Genomic DNA, 21,660 nt, shown 5'->3' on the forward strand with positions numbered 1-21,660 from the left:
AACAAGACAAAACTGTAGAAGGAATGCAGACGGGATTGTTCCGAGCCGTTCTCTCTGGAGCAAAGAGAGGTAGGGAATGCCTCTGAGATCCCAGCAGTCAGCTCTGGTGTGCTAAGGTGACAGAGGCCTAGCACTCTGAGGGAGTGGCACACTGTGCTGAGTTGCTAGCCTGAGGCTGTCAGTCAGATGCTGTCTCAGTCTGGTTGGACTTTCCATCCCTGTGACAAAATACCTGAGGAAATCAGGTCAGAGGCAAAAAGATTTATTGTGGCTTATGGTTTCAGAAGTTTCAGTCCAAGGTTAGTTTCTGTACTTCCTGCTACTTCCTCTTCCTGCCTCCTAAGGTTTCCATCACCTCGTGATACTGCCATCAGCTATGAACCCCTCAATGGATTAATCCACTGATGTGGTCACCAGTCACCTCCTAGGCCCCACCTCTGAACACTGCTGCACTGAGGACCAAGCCTTCAACACGGAAGCCTTTGGGGGACGTTCTAGACTCAAGTCATAACAGGCTGCTATAACAAAATACCTCAGACTCGTGAAGAAACAACAGAAATTCATTTCTTTCTCAGAGTTCTGGAGTTGGGAAGTTCAAGACAGAGGTGCTGGTGTTGGTGACTAGTGAGTGCTGCTGTTTCCAAGATGGCGCCTTGCTGCTGTGGGCGCCTGAGGGGAAAGTCACTGTTCCCTCTAGCCCTTTTATATGGCGTTTTTTTTTTTTTTCTTACCAGGTAAGTGCTGCGCCACTGGGTCACACCCCCAGCCTCAGTAAGCATCTCATCAAACTTTCTGAATGACGAAACTGAGACCCTGGGAAAATCATGTAACATGCCTGAGGTTTGCAGAAGGCCGTGGAGCCAAGTCACACCCTTGACTCTGGCATATGCCTATTTCCACCCCATTCTGAGGTTACAGCCTCATCTGCATCATTTAAATATACCCCCAGGTTGAACTTGGAAAATCGGGGATTACATTTATGGGCCCTTTCCGCAGCAGCTGATTTTGTGGTTTACATAATTGGAAATGGGAGAAGGCTAAGAGTTCTCTTTTGTCCAGGGCTCAATTACATAAGTGGTCGACAACCATAAATTGGCTGAATTCTTTTCTGGACACCAGATTCCAACATTGTTCTGCCTTTTGTTGCAGTTTTGGGTTAATTAAATGCTAACAGAAGTCCAGGGTGGATTGTTTTGGAATTCATCCACCAAGGAACCATTTCTGGTCCCTTAACCTTTGGACACATAAATACCGAAAAGCAATTTGAACCTGAGCTGTTAAGCTGTACGGTTGCAATTGACGCTAATGGTCACATTGCCAAGCAGTTTTAAATCCATATTAAAATTTAAAACAGAATTTGGTGAGTCTGATTTTGAAGTGGTTCTGCGATTAAGATGTATGAGGAGAAAGCGATGATTTCTTGGTTAGCTTTCCAACTCGAATTGTCCTGTATCTTTAGCTGATACTTGAGGAGTGTGGGGAGGCATGGGGGAGGGGCCCCTGGTTGTCTAAAAGAAGCAGTTAATAGGAGGAGGAGGGAAAGAGGGCCGGAAGGTAAAGGAGATCTGTGGAAAGATCTTTCATGTAGATGGGATAGTTGACACCATCCAAGTCCTTCATTATATACGTCTTTATTTATTTACTTATTTATTGTACCAGGCATTGAACCCAGGGGCACTTTACCACTGAGCCACATCCCCAGCCCTTTTTATTTTTTATTTGGAGTCAGGGTCTTACTAAGTTCCTTCAGGTCTCACTAAGTTGCTGAGGCTGGCTTTCAACTTGCAATCCTCCTGCCTCAGCCTCTGAGTCACTGGGATTACAGGCGTGTGTCACCACACCCGGCGAGTCCTTCATTTTATGAAGGTCAAGATGCAGAGTAGTTGGGAAGCTTGTCCTGCCCACAGGTGTCCGCATGGTCCTCTGAGCTCTCCTTATGGTCACCCTACCCAGGCTCAGCCCTGACTTTGTAAATGCTCTTTAAACAATCCAGCAGGGCCTGCTTTTCTCTTCCTGCCAGAGTTCCAAAGAACTTCGGAGCAGATATGTCTTCATACATGTACTTGGGGTAATGATGTCCATCTCCTTCCACCGTCTTTCCTACCCCCATAGACTCAAGTTTCTTTTATCTTCATCCTCTGCCATCTTTAGTTTGTGATTTCCATCCATAGATTACGAGATGGAGGTTGGGGCAGCAACCATATCATCCACAGTCCACATAGCAGGAGAATTAGGAAAGGACCAGGGGACACACATGCCGTCAATCTGTTGTTTCTTTTCGGGGGGCTTTGGTCAGTACCTTCTGCATTGTCTCATTGGCCACTACTAATTGCAGGGTGAGCTGGTCAATCGGTGCTTTACTTGGGCGCACTGAAGACTCCCATAAAACTGGGCTCCCTTCAAGGACGAAAGGGAGAATGGATCTCTGGCAGGCCACTTCTAGACTCCCCATAGGAGATGGAGACACCCTTTTGTGAAGGTGAGATGATAACTCAATGTAAAAGTGTTTAGCAAAACACTGGCATTAGGAAGCACTCATTTCACAATCTGTAATTATTTAATTATGAAGCAATGAGACTTTTCAAAAGCAGCCAGATTGACGAGAACCACATTTATACAGTTTTCCTTCAAAAGGAATCACCTTGGAAAGTGGCATATCTTTTCCACTCTTAGGACATTCCTACCTTCAAAACACTTTCAGGTTGGATGTGGTATTCGTGGATTCAAACTGAACCCCAAGAATATGGACAATTAAAATATATATTAATAAAAACAAATTAAACAACTACATAAAAGAAGTATGTTCAGAGCCAGTTTAGTATTTGTACAGGAGCAACAGCTGTGTTGGCTAGGTGTCTCCTCTATCCATCCACCCAGCAAAAGGAGCCTTGAATGGTGCTGGAAGTGGGAAGTGGGAGTTTTGTTGGCTTGTGGGAATGAGTTTAAAAAGTCCAGCAGCCCTTCTGGGATTCTGGCTCAGTTACCTGGGAATAGCCAGGAGCCAGGGCTCCAGATCTCCCATACAGATGGGAGATATGTAAATGAACAGAGGAAAGGGTCTGAAGACATATTTGCCGTCTCTGGGAACATGATCACAAACTGAATTGCTTATTATTCTTGGGTTTAACCTTTGGTAAGGTATTCATGGTAGTTTAGGCTTACACATGAAATTGGATAGTGATCCACTAGCATTATACAGGTATTTCCATTTCTTTATTGAAAGCTTTCAAACGTTTGTATAAGAAAATTTGAATTTTTTTTTTTTTAAAACCTATGGCTGGTTCCTATTTCTGTAGGACCAAGACTTTAAGAACATACAAGACTCATTTATATACTAAGTCATGCAATGATTTTCATAAGGTGAGCCCACTGTATACATTTCGTGTAGGACTAACAATTTGCCATGACCATAAGGGGATAAGATCATTTACAAAACTTATCATGTCATTTTGTTTAACCTGACATCTCTAAGCTTAAGACCTGGTCAGCTATCAGCTGGCCTGCTTTTTAATTTTATAGATGAGGAAACTGAGGTCCAGAATTTGAATGACTTGCCCCAAATCTCATAGTCAACAGGTTTCAGAACTTAGCTATCTGGGTCCTAAATTGATTCCTGTTTCACTACATGAGATTTCTTGTTAATCACTTCAAGGTTGATATTGCTCTATGAGGTTTTACTCCAAGAGGCCAAGAAAGGTCAACAATGGGTCTGAGGGTTATAAATTTCTGCTTTTTTTATTTTTTATTTTTGGTACTGGGGATTGAACCCAGGGGCACTCTATCACTAAACTGCAACTTTTTTTTTTTTTTAATTTAAAGAGAGAGTGAGAGAGGAGAGAGAGAGAGAGAGAGAGAGAGAGAGAGAGAGAGAGAGAGAATTTTTTAATATTTATTTTTTAGTTCTCGGCGGACACAACATCTTTGTTGGTATGTGGTGCTGAGGATCGAACCCGGGCCCCAAGCATGCCAGGCGAGCGCGCTACCTCTTGAGCCACATCCCCCAGCCCCTAAACTGCAACTTTTAAAATTTTAATTTTGAAACAGGGTCTCTCTAAGTGACCCAGGCCTCCCTGGAACTTGTGATCCTCCTGCCTTGGCCTCCTGAGTTGCTTGGATTACAGGTGTGCACCACCACACTCACTAATCTCTACCTTTTAAATGTCACAAGGCAAAGAGTACTTCTTGTCCATCCATATCTATTCTTTTCTTCCTTATACAACTCCCAGGGTTTTTTTTTTTTTTTTTTTTTTTTTTGGTGGGACATTTGATGACCCAACCAGACTACATTTCCCAGCACTCCTTGCAGCTGGGTGACATGAGTGCTACAACTTCCTTGTCAAGTCCTGCTTCCTGCTCATCTTCTTCCTGCTGGTTGGAGATGGTGACACCAGCAGACACCTTGGACTCAAAAGACAGAAGCCACATATTGAGGATGGCAGAATTACTAGACTAGCTTTGGACAGTCTACCTCTGAACTGTTACATATATCAGAAAAGGAAAATATTTAAGCCACCCAAGGATCCCTGTGTCAGTTAGCATCTCATCACTATGACAAATGGCTGAAATAATCAACTTATAAAGAGAAAAGGTTTATTTTGGCTCAGTCTTAGAAGTTCCATGATTGGTAGGCCATTTTGGGGGGCCTATGATGAGGCAGTATATCTTGGTGGGGATACATGGGGGAGCAAAGCAGCTCACCTCATGGCTAGAAAGCAGAAAAAGAGGAAGAGACCAGGGTCACACAGTCCCCTTCCAGGGCTCCCAATGACCCAAGGACCTCCAACGAGGTCCTAGCTCGCCAAAGTTCCACCCCCTCCCAATAGTGCCACCCTGGAGACCAAGCCTCTAGCACACAGGTCTTTGGGAGACATTCATACTAGCAGTACTTTGTTACAGCAACTGTGACTATACTCTTACTTACTCTGGGTAAGTACTCCTGAGTATTGCAGCAGTCAATTCTCCCCTTTTAAGGTCTTTGTTGCCATTCAACAGGTCAGTTTTTCTTAGGCTCAGATTTTAAACATGCCCCCTTATTTTACATCAACAGAAGGACATCCTTGCAATGAGGCAGTTGGCGAGAAAAAACACTGGCCTGGACAGCTTGGCCGAGGGGTCTAATATTTGCTTGACTCTAACTTCTAGAGCACTTCCAAGGGCGAATGCTGCCTTAGTTATCAAATGGAGATTATATACTTATTTATCTCATGGAGTATTATGAGTAATACTTCATTAAAAAAAAAAAAAAACGGTTGTAAAGCATTTGGCAAATGCAAGTCTTCTACCTCAAATGCTAAACTAATCCAGTGGCTTTCTTGGCACCTCAGTTTCTAATGACTCATAGATAGGCCTTTTTACTGAAAGGGGCCTGACTTTGGCATGGTCCACCTGAGCTAATGCACTCTGCCTGTCTTGCTCATTAGAATTGAGTGGCATGATCCTTGCTCTTGGATCCTTGCTTAATAGATCGCACCATGGAGAAGAAGTCAGTGGAACTAGTGGGATGGGCAGAGTCGGAGGCCCCTGGCTGACAGTTCTGTTTTTTTTCTGCAGAGGTGATGTGTGTGCTGATGTTTTCTGACACCCGTCTCATGTGACCGACGTCATGTTTACAAAAAACAACACCAAGTTAGAATCATGCTTAGGCATTAAGAAAGAAAGACAGACAGAAAGAAAAACAAAAAGTGCCCTGGGAGCAATGTAATGGCTTGTCAAGCCTATATCACATGCCGTCACATGCATTTAATGGCTCATCGTGACAGCTAAACTGGGCGCCAAGGTTGTGCTTAGGAGCCCGTTGCTCAAGCAGATGACTCTTGACCCTTTTATTTCAGCACTTTGAGAAGTTTTCCAGAAACGTTCTCGTGACATTTCCCTCTGGGCAGCCTCTGTGCTTTAGGTTGCTTTGGGCCATGAATCCTTCTTTTGTATTATGCATCTCTAGAAGGAATAGATTTGGAATGCCTTCAAGACCAGGCCCCTTTTTTTTCTAAGGAGTGTAAAGCTGTTAGAGGATAGTAAGAGCCCACGAGGACGTGGTCTAACGGACGCTTTTACAGAAAAGTACAACAAATGGTGTCAGGAATATTGGGAGAACATGGCTATGGCCCTGATGGCCCAGCTGGGAACAGTGGGTGGGATCAAAGCCACTCAGGACAAATTCAGATGGAAGAGGTTTCCATGGAATTATAAGGCTTCGGTCTCCTAACGCTATACACTGCTCCTTGCTGCAGTATCAGGTTTTGGTGTTGGGGAGGAAGGAAAGGTGGTAATGAGGCAGGGGAGGGCGAGACGGCTATGAGAAGAAAGACCTGGGACTCACACCTTGTCTATGAATCTTACATAATTCAATTCTCACGAATATGACGTCATTTAATTCTGCCAGCATCCCAGAGTGGTAGGTATTTCCCTATATGTCCAGAGGACGAAGCCAGGGGTCAGAGATATGAAGCAACATTCAGTTAGAAGGAGAGAAAAACCTGAATCTGCGTCTCCCTGACTCTCAGGTCCTTACTCTTGCCATGAGACCATATTGTCTTTCTGGTGAATGGGGCATGTTCCAGAGGAAGGGAGAGAATCCAGGTAGTGAGGCCAGTTATGCCAGCCAGATTAAACAGATGCCGGTGGAAATAGTGTTTGGAACACAATCAATTTGAACTTGGGGGATGGAGGTGGTAGGAGCTACCTGGGCCACATCCCTGGGAAAAACCAGATGTAAGGATAAAGCAGCAAAGATGAGTTGGAGAAAGGAGGGAAGCATGTCAGTTTGGAAAACCCAGGAGGGCCTGGCTGAGTCCTCAGGTCCGAAGTGACAAGGGCATGAACAATAAAACACCATTGTTTTAATGAGATGAGACTCCGAAGACTGAGGGAGGAGACGGAATGGATTTTGCACGTGGGAAGAATGTGCACGTTTGGGGTCCAGAGGACAGGATCCTCAAGATTCTGGCCCTTGGTATATATGCACACCTTCTTCCATGCACTCAGTCAGACCTGAAGCTAGGCACTGCTGTGAAAGGATTTTTTTGAGAAATATCTAAGATCTCCAATCAGTTGATCTTAATGCTATTGGCTGTGGGACGGGAGATGCTGACTTAATCGTACAAGCCCTACTACAGCAGGGTTCATCTGGCTGGTTGGTTGTAGCAGAGGAAGTCAGAGGTGCACTGTGGCTGTTTTGGAAGAAACATGTTCTGTGGACCATCTTTGGGGTTGCATGGCCAGGAGCTGTCCTCAGCCTGCAGCGGGTGACAGAGGTCCCTGGCTGAGGGCTTAGAAGGAAGCTGGGACCTCAACCCTGCACTGACGAGGAAAAGAGTCCTGCCAACAGCCCGTGAGCTTGGAAGAGGACCTGCCCCTCCTGAGAACACAGCCCAGCTGCCACCTTGATTTCAGTCCAGGGAGATCCTTACAGAGAGTGGAGTCACTTTGTGCCAGACTCTGGCCCCCAGGAGTGATGAGATCATTGACGGTGAGTCTAAAGCCACCAAGTTATTTATTTACTTATCTTGGTACTGGGGATTGGACCCAGAGGCACTTTTCCACTGAGCTACATCACAGCGCCCCCCCCCCCACACACACACCTTTAAAAAAAAAATTTGGTACAGGGGCTTGCTGAGTTGCTTAGGCTCTAGCTGAGGCTGACCTTGTACTCATGATTCTCCTGCCTCAGACTCCAGAGTAGCTTGGATTATGGGCATGCAGTGCCTTGTCCAGCCAAGCCACCAAGCTTTTGGTGATTTGTTACATGGCAATAGAAAATAATCACACAGGGGGCTGGGGATGTGGCTCAAGTGGTAGCGTGCTCACCTGGCATGCGCGGGGCGCTGGGTTCCATCCTCAACACCACATAAAAATAAAGACGTTGTGTCCACCTGGGACTAAAAAATAAATATATAAAAAGAAAATAAACACACAAGCATATTGTCCTGCTGGTCCCTCACGAGCCTGTGAAGGAGGTAGGGCAATTATTTATTTTAAATCTCCATTCAATATGGAGGACATGGATGCACAAAGAGAGGGAATGATTAGCTGAAGTTTATTCCACTCATTGATCATAAAGCCAGGTGTATGGTTTTTCTGACTCCCACAGCAAGCCCTGTACCTCCCATCCTATGCCTCTGCTGCTCTTGTTACCAGACAGTGCTTTGGATCATGTTTTAATTCAGTGGAAGAGGGTAGAAAGACAGGCAGGAATGTTTCAGGAGAAGAAGTCACAAGGGGAAGGTGATAGGGCTGGGGCTCTCTCTACCCTGGTGTTATTATTATTATTTAAAAAAATTTTTAGTTGAAGATGGACACAATATCTTTATTTATTTATTTATTTTTATTTTTTTTTTAATTTTAATTTTTTTTTTTAAAAGAGAGAGTGATAGAGGGAGAGAGAGAGACAGAGAGAATTTTTCAATATTTATTTTTTAGTTATCGGCGGACACAACATCGTTGTTTGTATGTGGTGCTGAGGATCGAACCCGGGCCGCACGCATGCCAGACGAGCACGCTACCGCTTGAGCCACATCCCCAGCCCGATTTATTTATTTTTATGTGGTGCTGAAGATCGAACCCAGTGCCTCACATGCGCGAGGCAAGTGCTCTACCACTGAGCTACAGCCCGGGCCCTACCCTGCTGTTATTAGTACCTGGAAACCTGCAAAGAAAGTCTCCTCCAACATTTTGGCCACAGCCTCGGGTCTAACCTACTGTACCTGCTGATGCATGACCTTACAGTATTTATCTTTTTTTTTTTTGTTGTTGTTAAATAAAGAACTTATGGTTAATTACTGTATTATGTGTGTGTATGTATATGTTTATGTGTGTACATATAAATGCGCATCAAATTCTCCAGTGATTTTCCTGGAAGTCTGTCAAAATTGAAGCTAGGGGTGTGGCTCAGAGTTTGCTTAGCATATGTGTCGCACTGGGTTCAAGTCTCAGTGCTGGAAAAAAAATACGTGGCTACCCTGGCCAGAGGAAGAGGAGAACTCACGTGCTTCACAGGCATGCAGAGCGAGCTGCGGTGCTCCCGACATCCATTTCCCTCTCCTCTGTGTCGCACAGGTCTTAATCTGTGCTCAGGGCTGTCCTCACAGGACTAGTTCCAGCTCCTTCACGGGCTCAGTTGTGGCCCTCCATCTGCCCACACCTGGCAGCCCTGTTAAGGGAGATGTTGTCCTCTCCTCTTTGGGTCTCCCCTTCCTCTGGATGGGATTGGGATGTGGCCGCGCTCCTCCTTTGCACCATGTGATTGAGGACAGCATCCTGGAGACAGGAGGAGAGGGAGCCCTCGAGCTGGTGGCCTCCATGTGGCTTCAGATGGCTCAGGCGTGGAGTGTCGCATGAGGAAGAACATGCTTCGCCTGCTTAGGCCACTCTGGTTTCAGACCTTCCTTTACATCAACCATGCTCGTCTACCTCCCCACTAAGGCCTGTGCTGACCCCAGCACCTGGGAACTGTGTGCAGCCAGCTGGGTGTCGCAGTGTGCTCAGGAGCAGGGCAGATGGGCACAGTGCACCACGTGCATGGGACTTGCTCCTTTGCCCTCCTGGAGCTCCTCTGGCTCGTCCTCTGTTAGCAGCGATTTTGGTCCCAGTGGTTCAAGCAGCAGCCTCTCCTGCAGATCTTAGGACCTATGCTGTCTCAGAGGAGGACTTTGTACCCTGTGCTGGGGTTGTCCCGCCTGGGTCCTCTCACACGGAAGTGGCCTGTTTCCTCGGTTTCCTCCCCACAGGACTGTGCCCCCACTCAGGGCAGGTGTTGCCTCCCCTCCTAGTGGACCTCCTGTGGCACATTAAGCCCACAACACAAAGATCACGCATTCGGATGAAAGAGGGGACAGGGGATGCGTGGTCGCCATCGGGGGCTGCAGAGTTGGAGAGGGTTTCATGCCTTCCTCGTTACATCCGAAAACTCGCTTCTCCATAAGTTTGATGCTGGCCCACGTGGGGTTTTGCAATATGGTTGTCTGATATAAAATCAAGCTTTATTTGGGAGGGACACACGGAACGTTTTAAAATTAAATGCCCTTTATTCTTGGTACCAACTGAGCTTTCAATCCCAGTCAAAGGCACGGAACTTTCCACCCTGTTTTATTCTCCTTGTTCGTTTCTTTCTACCCCCTTGAAAGCCCCCTATCTCTATTCCATTATTTTCAAGAAGCGATCGTGTAGTAAATCCCATCCCACTGAGTCAAATTTAGGTCATCTTTTATTTGGTCAAAATATAGTCTTACTGGCAAGTGGTATCACTATTATTCAGGAACACACATATTGTTTTACTTATAGCTGTGGAGCATTTTATGTTCTCATATAAATGTTATGCCTGGATTATGGCAGAGACAAACTGGACTCCATTTATTTGAAAAAATAATGGGAAATCAGGTTCATTCTATCTGCCTTCCTGACGGCTTCCATCCCTCAAAGGGGTCTTTGCACAGGATGTGCGTGTGGCTGATTCTCTGGGACAGTTTTCCTGCTGTTCTGCAGGTAGCCCTCCACTGGGGAAGGAGAGGAGGCTTCCAGCCTGCCAGGTGCTGGGAGGGGTAGAAAGGTGCTTTGATTGGCTACTTGTAGGGAGTGGGGTGGGCAAAACTCTCAGGTTCTATGGGGCAAAGATCTTGGAAGGTAGTTAGAAAAACGGTGACACTTTTCTTTGGGCAAGACCTTGGGACAGATGGAAGGATCCAGGGCTACAGGTGGATCTGTGCATCTTCATCACCCCCGTCACCTGCCCTTGGGAGGGACTTCTGTGTCTAGGGGTGTGTCGTGGGTGTGTGTGCGACAGCTTTGCCTAATCACCCTTGCAAATGGCAGAGCCAGAAGAGAAGTCTGGTTCTGCACAGCCGGGGCTCTGTCTGCTGTGCCACTTCTCAGTTCCTCCGAACATGGGCATGGCTGGTTCCTCCTCCTCTATTTTTATGACATGTCATCTTGTACTTCTACATGTACACACATATGTCTGTCTATTGCTACTTTTATGGGGCTGTGTTCAGGAGTATAGTTCTGGGGCTCCTTTCACAGTATGTGTATTCCTGAATAATAGTGACACCACTTGCCAGTAAGACTACATTTGCTCCTTTCACGGAGCATTCCAGAGCCTCATTTTTAAGAGAACCAGCCTCTTGTACCGTGAAACACATGCTCTGCACATAAGAAATTGAATGTTCAAATCAAAGAAGAAAATATGCTCATTTAGGCACACTTCTACATTTTTTCTTTGGGTCCCTCTCAAAGGGCAAATGCCTTGCTGGAGCGAGCATGTCTTCTTCAGGGTCTGAAGCGAGGCCAGCTTTTCTCCTGGGTGAGACCACTGGGACCAAGGGAGGAGGGGGCCGGGGAGCGGCAGAGTGAGGATCTACTGGATTTGGACACTGTGTGTGGCCTTGGTAATAACCTGTCAGGGGAGGGCAGGCAGGCCACTGTTCCCATTGGCTACAGTGTGGATCTTCAATGTCCCCAAAGGCCCATGTGTTGATGGCTTGATTCCCAGACGGTGGCACTATGGGGAGGGGGTGGCACTTTAGGAGGTGGGGCCTTTTAGAAGGAAGTTAGGTTATTGTGGGTGTCCTTGAAGGGGCTATTGGGGTCCCAGGCCTTCCTGTTGCTCCCTCTTTGCTTCCTGGTCTTCACAAGATGAGCATGGTTGTCCCACCATGAACTCCTGCCGGGATGTACTGTGCCAACCAGAGGCCCAGAAGCAACAGAGCCAACCGACCATAGACTGAAACCACGGGCCAAAATAAACCTTCCTCCTTTTAAATTGTTTATTTCAGGGATTTTGTCACAGTAATGCAGAGCTGACTAGCACACCATTGGAGGGACAGTGATGGGAAATTCTAAATATGGTGACTCAGGCTTTCATGATTGTCCACACTCATGGTGCAGAGAAAACCAGGGACACAGGTTGATAGGTGAAACAGCACACCATGGACTTGAAGAATAGACACGGGTGTTAGTCTGCTTAGATTTGAATCCTGGAGCCATTAGTTGTGTGATCATAGGAAGTTAGTTAACTCGGTTCTATACCTATCTCACAGGATTGAGAGTTAAATGAAATAAGATGAATAGGTGCGAGGACAGAGTAAACTTCCAATGAATATTAGCTAATGATAGAATAATATTTCAGAATTATTATGAAGACACGGTCAGTGTGTATAGTTTCTTAGAGGTCATCAGTTTTTAAATCAGCTACTGTAAGAAGTAATGGTTGACATTAAGTGTTACTGTTTATATATCAAACATCTAGTGATTTTCACTTAAGTTGTTATAATTCATAATGTTGTAAAGGAATCATGAAACTTAATTGTATGCATGTTCTAATGTGTGGTAAAACTCGTCACATACACTATCCTGTTAGCATTTTAAGTGTGTAGTTCATTGGTGCCAACTGTATTCACATTGTTGTGCGATGGATCTCTAGAATTTTTTCATTTTGCAAAACTGAAACTCTGCATCCATTGAAGAATCCTCACCGTCTCCTTCACCCCCGGCAACCACCGTTTTACTTTGTTCCCATGATTTCGACTACCCTAGATGGCTCATGTAGGTGAAGCCATGTAATATTTGTCTATTTGTAAGTGGATTATTTCACAGTTCATCCATGTCACAGCACGTCACAGGATTTCATTCTCCTTTAAGAGTGAATACTGTTTTCGGGGCTGGGGATGTGGCTCAAGCGGTAGCGCGCTCGCCTGGCATGCGTGCGGCCCGGGTTCGATCCTCAGCACCACATACCAACAAAGATGTTGTGTCCGCCGAAAACTGAAAAATAAATATTAAAAAAAAAAAAGAGTGAATACTGTTTTGTGTGTATACATACCACATATTCTTTATCCATTCATCCTCTGATGGACCCTGGTCTCTTGACCCTCTTGAACAGTGCTGCCATGAACGTGGGTGTGGAAATATTTCTTAGAGCCAGGTGCGGTGGCATAAGCCTATAGTCCCAACGATTCCAGGGGCTGAGGCAGGAGGGCTGCAATTTCAAGGCAACCTAGTGAGACCCTGTCTCAAAATCAAAAAGGTGTTGGGCATGTAACTCAGTGGTAGAATGCCCCTTAGTACCCACCAAACACAGTAGTAGACTTTATTCGTTGCCATAGCTGTTACCACCAACAGCTTAATACCAGGTTTCTATTCCAAAGATGGGATGGAGGTGAGTAGGCCAAATAGCTACACCTCCCATCCATTCTCACCTCCGACTTCCCGCACCCAGCTGACCTGCTCACTCCCCGTGGCCAGGAGTCTGGCCTGCTAGCTAAGACTGCTTCTCTGGGTCTCTCCAGAGTCACCTGTGGCCACCTTTGCTGAGGCTTTCCTCTGTCGATTGTCTGCCCTCTTCCATATTGTCATTATTTACCCTTCTAGTGGGGCATTTTCAATTCAATTTCTTTTATCTGAAAAAAAATAACAAAGATAAAATCTTCACCATTATTTTCTAGACAACTTTAAAAAAATTATTATTATTATTTTTTTTGTACTGGAGATTGAACCTGGGGGCACTTAACCACTGAGCCACACCCCAGCCCTTTTTATTTTTTGAGACAGGGCCTTGCTGAGCTGCTTAGGGCCTCTAAATTGCTGAGGCTATCTTTGAACTAAATTTACATTCACGTGCACAAGTGTCTCTGTGTATAGCTGTATGTGTAGGTATGACTTTGCACAAGTGCACCAGTGTGGCATGTCCTCTTACAGGGATTACACTTTTTATTTTGTAGAGGGGATGCTATTTTTTGCAAATGATAAAATAAGGTATTTTCATTTCTTCCTCACGTCATGTTTCTTGGCCTTTACCTTCTGACATGAAGCTCTGGAGTTCATTGTTAGAGGGAAAGAAAGGACTGGCCTTTTGACCCCCACCCCCCACCCCCGTTTGCAATACTGGGGATCAAGCCCAGGGCTTCACACATGCTCAGTGAGCACGCAATGCACCTCAGAGCTGCATCTTCAACCCGGATTTTCCTCTGCAGCAACACATTTGGTCAGGGCAGGTAGCCACATCTGCAGACAGAGGGGCCTCACTAAAGAACACATCTGATCCCTTCGCTTATGACTTTTCAGTGACTGTCTCTTCATTGTCCCCAGATAGACCTCACGTCTTACTATAGTTTATAAGGTGCGTCTTGACTTGGATCTGTCCCCCTCCATACCTCTGGGACTGCGTGTTTCTTCTTCTCTTCTTTCTCTTCTTTTTTTCAGTGCTGGGGATCCAACATGCTCAGGCCACACCCCACCACTGAGCCAGACTCCCAGCCCCTGTGTGGTTGTTCTTAAGATTTACTTATGGGAAAGAGCATATGTCCTCTGCCCATTAATGTCAAGCTTGGTCACTTGATTGGCTTTGGCCAATGAAGTGTGAGCAGGAGCCCTTCAGTCAGAAGGGTAACAGCCCAGCATCATTTGCCATCTCTCTCAAGTGACCAGTCCTGTTCCCGATGGAGGTGGTGCCTACCACCTGCTAGTTCCTGGAGTGAGTTTGAAACAAACTAAACTCCACTGTTTCTCAGGTATCTGCAACACCAGGGAGACATCAGTCCTACTGTAAGCTACTGAGATTTGGGGGTCATTTGCCTCTCTAACACAACCCCAGCCAGTCTTGATATCCTGATACTTTTTTTTTTTTTGAGGTAGGGGGGATAGAACTCAGGGGCACTTGACCACTGAACCACACCCCCTGCCTTATTTTGTATTTTATTTAGAGACAGGGCCTCACTGAGTTGCTTAGCATCTCACTTTTGCTGAGGCTGGCTTTGAACTTGTGATCCACCTGCCTCAGCCTCCTGAGCCGCTGGGACTATAAGCATGCTCCACTGCACCCAGCCTTGATACATTTTTTTTTCAGTGCTGGGGATTGTTGACGGATACATCTTTGCTTCCTTATCTTTTGCCATTTCCTTCTTTCATTTTGATACCCTCGTCCAGAGGTGTTCAAAGTTTTCCTTTTAATCCGCCCTCAGGAAGTAAATAAGTAAGCAAGTAAGAAGGTAAAGATGTTTTGACGTCATGCATTTTACATCATAACCTGTGACTCACTTCACAGAAATGCATACATACCAACATAAATCACACGGGAGCTCAGCGAAAAGCTCCTTATTGCGCACCATTACACTGGTTAGTCTGTTCTAGTGCGTTGAAGTACAAATGCTGGTCGGGACTCACTAAACTGATCCCATGACTCACTAGTGAGTCACAACTTGGTTTGGAAAACATTGTTCTATTCCAAAGACAGACTTTCTGAGCTTCCTTTTACAAGCTCCATAGGGCTAGGAAGGCACATGTCGGGAAGACCTTTTTGACCCCTGAAGAGTGGCCTAACTGGCCCCACTGTTCACTGTTCTGTACTTGACTCTTTTTTCTTTCTTTTCTTAAAAGGTACTGGGAAGTGAACCCAAGGCCTCGTGCATTCAAGACAAGCTCTCTACTGCTGAGTGCTTTGTCTTATTTTGAGACAGGATCTTGCTAATTTGCTGAGGCTGGCCTTGAATTTGAGATCCTTCTGCCTCAGCCTCCTGAGTGGCTGGGATTACAGGGGAGTGCCTTTGTGGCCTGCGTGGGCTCTTTCCTTACGCGCACTCCTCAAAATGCCCCTCAGGTACTTGAGGACTAGGATAATTATGATCTTCCTGGTGTTTCCTGTTGTGTTTTTCTAGCCTTAATGTGATGCTTTCCCTCCATAAATATGTGTAGCATGAAGGAAGGTATTTTGCTCCTGGGAGCGATTTAAAAATGTGCCTGCAAGTTGTCACTCTTTCCTTCAAAAGAGGGAGCCTAATTTCCCTCCTCCTGAGTGAGGATGAGGTTCATCGACCTCTTCAAACAAATAGATTGAGATGGGAGTTGTGCTCTGTGACTCTGGGGCTGGTCATGGAAAGGTTGTGGCTTGTATGTGGCTCTCTTTTGGGTCACTCCCTCTGGGGGAGGCCAGCAGCCATGTTGTGAGGAAGCTCAGACAACCCTGTGGAGAGACCCACCGTGAGGAGGAGCTGAGGCCTCCCACCAGCAACCAGTGTGAGCATCTCAAATGTGGACTCTCCGGTCCTCCAGCCTCAGCCAAACCTTCCATGACCTCAGCCCCAGTTGCTACCTCTCTGTAATCCAGGTGCAACCCTGACCCTGAACTAGCCAGCTCCCAATCATGACCTGGAGAAACTGAGGAGATAGTGTTGTCTCAGGTCATTCAGTCGTGGGGTCATTTGTTCCACAGCAGTGAACAGCCAGTGTACCCCCACCTGACAACAATCAAGTCCCTGCTTGCAGAAATGAAGTGGGCTGCTCTGGATGCAGAGTTATTGAGTAGAATTTGAATTTCAATTCAAGTTCTAGCTTCTGTGGATTTTGACACTAGCTCTGGGAAATGTTATGGCTCCTCACTGCGGAAGACCCTCTGGAATGGCTCTGTGCAGCACTGTGACAGCATGATACCCTGGGGTTCCCTTCTTGGGCTAGTTCTTGGGTCCCCTCCTTGTTAGTATCCTCCAAGGAGTGATTCAAGAAAAAGAAAAATTAGAACTTTTGTCCAATTAAAAAGTTGTTCTGACCATTACTCCTTGGCTCCTATGGGGTCTCACTTCTCCGGGGCCAGTCATTTGAGAGCAAAGCCTCCTCCCCCTTGGATGGCACTGCCCACATTTCTTCCAACGGTGAAGCTTCATTTCAGGGTGAGCTAATTCCACGACAGATTTCTGCAGCTGAGAACCCTCACTTGGGGGCCAGAGCCCAGGGCTGCTTGGTGGAGGGAGGGAGGGCACCCTGATGAGCTCTCTTCTGTCTTCCTGTCCCTGTGTCCTGGTCCCCCTGCCTGCTCTTTCCCCCTCACATGGGGCCTTTCAACCCCCTTGGGCTCCTTAGGTTCATTTCCTCCATGGGCAGCTGCTTCCCGGGCATCTATTGCAGACCCCGTGCTGGTCCTGGAGAGGTCAGCCTCTTCTCCCAACGTCAGTTTACCGGTCTGTAAAACGGACACAGGAATGCGGATCTAGCAAGGCTCTCTGGTGCTCCTTGAGAGTACACAGGGAGGCACTCCTCTGCGGGAGTGCTGCTTCTCCTCCACGCCTGGCTCGGTAGGTGAGGACAGAGGGCCTCCCTTGCTGCCCACGCTGCTCTCTTTGCCCTGGGGGCAACAATGGTCATGCTTCTTCCGTCCCTGTGGCGGGTGCTTTATCCTGGATCTACCTTTTGTCACTCGGCCCCCTAACCCCTCCCACCTTTTGGCTTCTCTTCCTGTCCGGGTTTTCACTGCCCTCCCCTAGGGCCGTGAACCCCTCGCTGCCATCTGCCCTTACCTGTCCCAGCTGTCTCTAGGTCACCTAATCCTTTTCTCCCCTCCCCAGGTGGTTAACAAATGGCTGTATTTTCCAAGTAACTCCCCGGGTGCCTCCTTCATTTCTGTAAAAGTCCCTGACATGGTTGTTTTCACCCGCCACTCACCCGTGGCTGGCTGGCTGGCGCATTGCCTCCTTCCCGCCCGCCCCCTCGGGGTGGAAAGAGGGTGTCTCATCAGCCCACAGGGGTGGGGGGGCCCCTCCTGGAGACACACTGCCTGCAGCCCTGTGCAAGGGTACAGTCTTCAAGGTTCAATAGATCCAAGCTTTTGATGGTAGAGACAAGAAGTCCTGGGGGCAGCCTGAAGGACACTTCTGCTCCATTTGGAATTTTATCACTAGTTTGCAAAGGAGATGGGGACACATCCCTTTCTCTCCAATTGATTAGAATACCTCATCTGGAACCTGCTGACATTTCAGACCGACTTCAGGAATAGTATAGACAGACATTCCCCGCCTTTCCAGTATCCTCCCCATAGGGTTAGAAACCAAGGCTCATGTCCCAGAGTACAAAAGAGCTATCGATCCTCCTTTTCCTCTTCTGAAGTTTGGTGAAGGCACTTTCAAGGAAACAAACAAAACAAAACAAGCAAAATCCCAGGAGTTCATACGGAGATAAAGGAAGTTGCCCTTCCTGTGTTTTGGCAGGAGTTCACCTGAGTGTGGAATAACCCAACATCTGCCGCAGGGGTTTTCGAGGTGGATGGTGGATTAGTGAACGCGATGTTGTGACCCCCCTTATGAAGGGGACCTAGTGGCTGAGCTGACTCCACTCTGACCCCCCCCCCCCTTCCCTGTCTGATCTTCCTTCTGAGCCTCTCTCCTCTGTGGTCACCAAGTTTCTTCTCCTGGCTGGGCTCAGATCCTGACTTACTGCCGGGTTGAGCGCCCCCATCACCTGCTGCAGGAACTGGGCAACCCGCAGGCCACGCGGACCCCTGACACATCCCCCGTGGAAAACCATAAAACTTGATTGCCATCGTCAAACCCTGGAAGACAGGGCCCAGGACATGGGTCCTTCTGGTGTAGCTACCCTGACTAAAGTTCCTTTCCTGTCTCTTACTGTCACCTGTTCTGTTTGATTTTGGGGGGAGTGGCTGGACCTGACTTCTTCTTGTGTCCCCAGGATCAGTCCTTGGGCCAAGGGCTCCGGTAACAACCATTGGTCAAGGTTCGTCATCATGGCAGGCAGCCGTCACTCTGTTTTGGACCAGTTGTTTGACATTCGTGTTGGAGCTCAGAAAATGATATCCCGAAATAAGCCTCCTTGGGCTTCAGACAGAGCGCTGGGGAGCCCTGAGAGCCCTGGGTTCCCGCCCGTATGGCAGCCCAGTGGCTGCGGCTGGCCTCCAGGCTTTCCCTGGCTCTCTCTACCTACAGACCAGATCCCCCAAGTAGGAGCACAGCGGCCAAATCCTCCTGCCAGAACTTCCTCCACCAGGAAAGATGAGGCACGTGTCACAGAGGAGGAGATGACTACCAAGCACCTCGCCTAGAGCCCAGAGGGACTTTTCTGGGCTCATTCTCTCCCCTAAAAAAAAATCACTTATTACCCCTTTAAAATTGCCCCCAGCTCTCACTTCCTTACCCCTCTGGAGAGGATATTTAAGCCTCAACCATCTGGTTCCTCTTGGAGCCTCATGTATATGTAATAATGTAATGCTTTTCTCCTGTTAGTCTATGCATTTCAGCAGACTTCATGATTGAACCTTCAGTGGGTAAGCCTGAACTTCTTCATGTTGGGCAAGTCAGCCTGACTAAGGTGTAGACTCATGGGTATCATGATTCCTCTGTCACCGGCTCTTCAGTTGGGATGAGCCCCTGGGATCCTGGGGTGCCCTGGGAATAGCTGGGTTGCCCTGGTAGTGAAGGCAGACAAACTCCAAAGGGGGGGGGCGTGGCTCTCTGGTGAACTGTCAGGGCCTCTGTGCCTGTGGATGAACTGGTTTTATCTGATTAGGCTTGAACTGGGATAAACAGCTAATTTCAGGCAAGGTTATATGATTCTTTGGGGCAAAGCTGAACAAAGCCAGCTTTACTGCCTATTTTATAGCCTGTGACTTTTAATGGCTCCTGCAGTTGACAGTCTTTCTCCCTGAAGCCAAAGTGAACTTGTTATCCTGCCGTTTATTTTGCATTTAAATAGCACTTTTCATTTCCAAGGTGCTTAACAATCATTAATTCGTCCCCCCTCCTGCTAGCCCCCCCCCCCACTTCTGTTTATTTATTTACTACTTGGGTTTGCAGACTGGGGAGCTTGTGGAAGCAGACACTTGCCCAAGGTCACCCAGGCCTGTTGGGGAGTGGCAGCTCTGTTCAGGTGACCACCTTTCTGCCCCAGTCCTGTGCAGTTTTATTTTAACTCCAGGGTGTTACTTCTCATCTCCAGGGATCTTGAGGCGACATCAAAGGACTTTGGGGTCTTTGGGAAAGATTCCTCAAAAGCAGTGTCTGTTGAAGCTCCTCGTCCTTCATTGGGGGCAGGTTGTGAGGAGATGGTCCTGTCCCAGCCTCCAATCTCAGGATTTTGAACCTCCGTGCTGATTCCAGGAGATGCATGCCAACTGGGTCAGGGCTCTGTCTCAAGGTCACTGGGAATCACTTTGGCCACAGTTCAAATTTTAACCCAGCCATTTGGGCAAAATAACTGGATCAGAGAGATTTTCCTCTTCTGTTTTATAAAGAGAACCTGTGTTCTAAGAAACCACTCTAGAGCCAGGTTCAGTAGCCCATGCCTGTGCGGAACGGGAGACTCAGGCAGGAGGGTGGCAAGTTAGAGGCCAGTCTGGGCAACTTAGGGAGACCTAGACACAAAATAAAAAATAAAAAGGGCTGGGGATGTGGCTGAGTGGTAGAGAGCCCTGGGTTCCAGCCCTGGTATGGAAAACAAACCAAACAAAACAGGGGCTGGGCTGTGGCTCAGTGGGTGTGGCTCAGTGGTAGAGCACTTGCTCTAATTATACATGATCATGGGGTGGTTGTTGCATATTCTTACGTGCACACAACATAGCAATATAATTTGGCCAGTTTTGTTCCCCAGGATCTCCCCTTCGCCTCCCCTTCCCTGGTCCCCTGCCTTGGTCCCCTCTCTCTACTGGTATTTCTTTTAGTTCCATGAGATTCTCCCACCCTTTTGTAACTTTTTCCTCTCTAGCTTCCAAATATGAAAGAAAACATATGACCCTTGACTTTCTAAGTTTGTTTTATTTAGCTTAACATAATGTTCTCACGTTTTATTCATTTTCTGCAGATGACCTAGCTGCATTCTTCTTTGTGGCTGAATAAAACTCCATTGTGTATATACACCACATTTTCTTTATCTATCCACCTATTGATAGACACCTAGGCTAGTTCTGTAGTTTGGCTTTGTGAATTGTGCTGCTATGAACATGGGTGTGCATGTCTCTGTAGTTCTTCAGGGTAAACACCAAGGAATGGTAAGGCTGGGTCATATGGCAGTCGCATGCCTAGTCTTTTGAGGAACTTCCATATTGATTTCCATAGTGGTTGTACTAATTGACAGTCCCACCAACAGTGCAGTGCAGACATGTTCCTTTTCCCCCACATCCTCTCTAGCATTTATTGTTCGTATTCTTGATGGCTGCCATTCTGACTGGCGTGAGATGAAATCTCAATGTAATTTTGATTTGCATTTTTCTGATTGTGAAAAATGTTGAACATTTTTTTCATTATTTGTTGACTTTGTATTTCTTCTTTTGAGAAGTGTCTGTTTAATTCATTTGTTCATTTATCAATTGGGGTTGTTTTTTGAGTTCTTTATATATTCTGGATACTAACCCGTTGTCAGAAGAGTAGCTAGTAATGATTTTCTCTCATTCCGTAGGTTCTGTCTTTACATTCCTCATTGTTTTCTTTGCTGGGCAGAATCCTTTTAATTTGATGCCATCCTATTATTAACTCTCGGCATCATTTCCTTTAGGGTTCCTACTGAGGAAGTCATTGCCTGTGCCTATATGTTAGGGTGTTGACCCTAAGTTTTCTTTTAGCAGTCACATAGTTTCTAAACTAATTCCTAGGTCTTTGATCCACTTTGAGTTGACTGTTGTGAGAGATACCCATCTAGTTTGATTATTCTGTGTGGATATTCACTTTTCTGAATCCCATTTGTTAAAGAGACCATCTTTTCTCTAAGGTATGTTTTTGGCACCTTTGTCAAGGATCCGTGATGGTAAATGTGTGGGTGTGTCTCTATGTCTTCTTTTTTGTACCATGGATCTGTGTGTCTGTTTTTAGGCCAGTGCCCTGCAGTTTTGTTACTCTAGCTCTGAAGTATAATTTGAGGTTAGGTATTATGCAAAAAAAAAAAAATTGCATTTTTGATTTAGAG

This window comes from Spermophilus citellus, assembly GCF_964194105.1.
Source record: "Spermophilus citellus genome assembly, chromosome: 5".
Classification (NCBI taxonomy): domain Eukaryota; kingdom Metazoa; phylum Chordata; class Mammalia; order Rodentia; family Sciuridae; genus Spermophilus; species Spermophilus citellus.